This window comes from Arachis hypogaea, chromosome 19 (genome assembly GCF_003086295.3).
Source record: "Arachis hypogaea cultivar Tifrunner chromosome 19, arahy.Tifrunner.gnm2.J5K5, whole genome shotgun sequence".
NCBI classification, from domain to species: domain Eukaryota; kingdom Viridiplantae; phylum Streptophyta; class Magnoliopsida; order Fabales; family Fabaceae; genus Arachis; species Arachis hypogaea.
In genome coordinates, this window is record NC_092054.1 from 56,040,162 (window position 1) to 56,043,700 (window position 3,539).

The 3,539-nt window shown below is 35.2% G+C and overlaps 1 non-coding gene across 1 annotated transcript; it reads left to right on the forward strand.

The window, feature by feature from the left end:
• The first annotated feature begins 1,733 nt into the window (after nt 1-1,733).
• On the forward strand, nt 1,734-1,841 carry LOC112780390 (small nucleolar RNA R71). Its single transcript, XR_003191231.1, has one exon. It is a non-coding gene; the product is annotated as a small nucleolar RNA R71 (small nucleolar RNA).
• Nucleotides 1,842-3,539: the final 1,698 nt, after the last annotated feature.

Genomic DNA, 3,539 nt, shown 5'->3' on the forward strand with positions numbered 1-3,539 from the left:
TGATAAATAAAAATTGGGTTGCCTCCCAACAAGTGCTTCTTTAATGTCAATAGGTTGACAGTGGGCTCTCATGGAGCCACACAAGTGATCAGGTCAATTTTATAGACTTCCAACACCAAACTTAGAGTTTGGCTGAGGCCTCCCAACGCCAAACTTAGAGTTTGACTGTGGGGGCTTTAGTTGACTCTGTACTGAGAGAAACTTTTCATGCTTCCTCTCCATTGTTACAGAAGGAGATCCTTGAGTTTTAAACACAAGGTTGTCCTCATTCAGTTGAAGGACCAACTCTCCTCTGTCCACATCAATCACAGCTCTTGCTGTGGCTAGGAAGGGTCTTCCAAGGATGATGGATTCATCCTCATCCTTTCCAGTGTCTAGGATTATGAAATCAGCAGGGATGTAAAGGCCTTCAACCCTTACTAGCACGTCCTCTACTAGTCCATAAGCCATCTTCATAGATTTGTCTGCCATATCTAATGAGAAATTGGCAGCCTGTACCTCAAGGATTCTTAGTTTCTCCATTACAGAGAGTGGCATGAGGTTTATCCCTGACCCAAGGTCACATAGAGCCTTCTCAAAGGTCATGGTGCCTATGGTACAAGGTATTAAGAACTTTCCAGGATCTTGTTTCTTCTGAGGTAATGTCAGTTGATCCAGATCACTCAGTTCATTGATGAGCAAGGGAGGTTCATCTTCCCAAGTCTCATTACCAAATAATTTGGCATTTAGCTTCATGATTGCACCAAGGTACTTGGCAACTTGCTCTTCAGTAACATCCTCATTCTCTTCAGAAGAAGAATACTCATCAGAGTTCATGAATGGCACAAGGAGATTCAATGGAATCTCTATGGTATCCAGATGAGCCTCAGAGTCCTTTGGTTCCTCAAAGGGAAACTCCTTGTTGATCACTGGACGTCCCAGGAGGTCTTCCTCACTGGGATTCACGTCCTCTTCCTCCCCTGTAGGTTCGGCCATGATTGTTATATCAATGGCCTTGCACTCTCTCTTTGGATTCTCTTCTGTATTGCTTGGGAGAGTACTAGGAGGGGTTTCAGTGATTCCTTTACTCAGCTGGCCCACTTGTGCTTCCAAATTTCTAATGGAAGACCTTGTTTCATTCATGAAACTCACAGTGGCCTTAGATAGATCAGAGACTAAATTTGCTAAGCTAGATGGATTCTGCTCAGAATTCTCTATCTGTTGTTGGATGATGGAAAAGGTTTACTATTGTTAAACCTGTTTCTTCCACCATTATTAAAGCCTTGTTGAGGCTTTTGTTGATCCTTCCATGAGAAATTTGGATGATTTCTCCATGAGGGGTTATAGGTGTTTCCATAAGGTTCACCCATGTAATTCACCTCTGTTATTGCAGGGTTCTCAGGATCATAAGCTTCTTCTTCAGAAGATGCCTCTTTAGTACTGTTGGATGATTTCTTCAATCCATTCAGACTCTGAGAGATCATATTGACTTGCTGAGTCAATATTTTATTCTGAGCCAATATGGCATTCAGAGTATCAATTTCAAGAACTCCCTTCCTCATAGGCGTCCCATTATTCACAGGATTCCTTTCAGAAGTGTACATGAAATGGTTATTTGCAACCATGTCAATGAGTTCTTGAGCTTCTGCAGGCGTTTTCTTTAGGTGAATGGATCCACCTGCAGAATGGTTCAGTGACATCTTTGATAGTTCAGACAGACCATCATAGAATATATCCAGAATGATCCATTCTGAAAGCATGTCAGAAGGACACTTTTTGGTCAGTTACTTATATCTCTCCCAAGCTTCATAGAGGGATTCACCTTCTTTCTGTCTAAAGGTTTGAACATCCACTCTAAGCTTACTAAGTTTTTGAGGAGGAAAGTACTTGGCTAAGAAAGTCGTGACCAGCTTATCCCAAGAGTTTAGGCTATCTTTAGGTTGAGAGTCCAACCATACTCTAGCTCTGTCTCTTACAGCAAACGGAAAAGCATAAGCCTGTAGACCTCGGGATCAACCCCATTGGTCTTAACAGTATCACAGATCTGCAAGAATTCAGTCAAGAACTGAAAATGATCTTCAGATGGAAGTCCATGAAACTTGCAGTTCTGTTGCATCAGAGAAACTAATTGAGGTTTAAGCTCAAAGTTGTTTGCTCCAATAGCAGGAATTGAGATGCTTCTTCCATGTAAATTGGAATTAGGTGCAGTGAAGTCACCAAGCATCCTCCTTTCATTATTATTATTTTTGGCCATATTGTCTTCTTTTTTTTTGAAAATTTCTGTCAGATTTTCTCCAGAGAGTTGTGCTTTAGCTTCCCTTAGCTTCTTCTTTAGAGTCCTTTCAGGTTCAGGATCAGCTTCAACAAGAATGTTCTTATCCTTGTTTCTGCTCATATGAAAAAGAAGAAGAAAGCAGAAAATATGGAATCCTCTATGTCACAGTATAGAGATTCCTTTATGTGAGTAGAAGAAGAGAAGAATGTAATGTAAGGAAGAGAAGAGGAAAAACTCGAACACAGAGAGGAGGATGGGGTTTGAATTTTTGGGTGGAAGAGAAGTGTTAGTAGATGAATAAATAAATAGAAGGAGATGAGAGGTGAGAGAATTTCAAAAATTAAAATAAAAATTAAATTTAAAGTTAAATTTCAAAAATTAAAGTTTGAAATTAAATTAAAAATTAAAATTTAAATTAATTAGTTAATTAAAAAGGAATTTTTAAAAAAAAAGAGGGAGGAATTTTCGAAAATTAAAGGTAGAAAGTTAGTTGGGCAGTTTTGAAAAAGATAAGAATCAAACAAAAAGTTAAGTGGTTAAAAGATTTTGAAAATCAAATTTTGGCAAGATAAGATTGAAATTTGAAAAAGATGTGATTGAAACAAAAAAGATAAGATTGATTGAAAAAGATTTGAAAGTCAAATTTTGAAAAGATAGGAAGTTAGAAAAGAAGTTAGAAAAGATTTTAAATTTGATTTTGAAAAAGATATGATTGAAATTGAAAAAGATATGATTGAAAATTATTTTGAAAAATGTTTGAAAAAGAAATTTAAAAAGATTTGATTTTAAAAATTAAAGTTGATTACTTTACTAACAAGAAACAAAAAGATTTGATTTTAAAATTTAAAGATTGAACCTTTCTTATTAGGCAAGTAACAAACTTTACATTTTTGAATCAATCACATTAATTGTTAGTAATATTTTCGAAAATTATGAGATAGAATTAAGAAAAAGATTTTTGAAAAAGATTTTTATAATTTTCGAAAATAAATAAGAAAAAATGAAAAAGATTTGATTTTTGAAAAAGATTTTGAAAAAGATAGGATTTTTAAATTGAAAATTTGATTTGACTCATAATAAACAACTAAATTTTAAAAAGTTTTGAAAAAGTCAACTCAAATTTTTGAAAATTTATGAGTGATAAAAGGAAAGATATATTTTTTTTTTGAATTTTTAATGATGAAAGAGAAAAACACAAAATTGACTCAATGCATGAAAATTTTGGATCAAAACATGTGATGCATGCAAGAACACTATGAATGTCAAGATGAACATTAAGAACTTA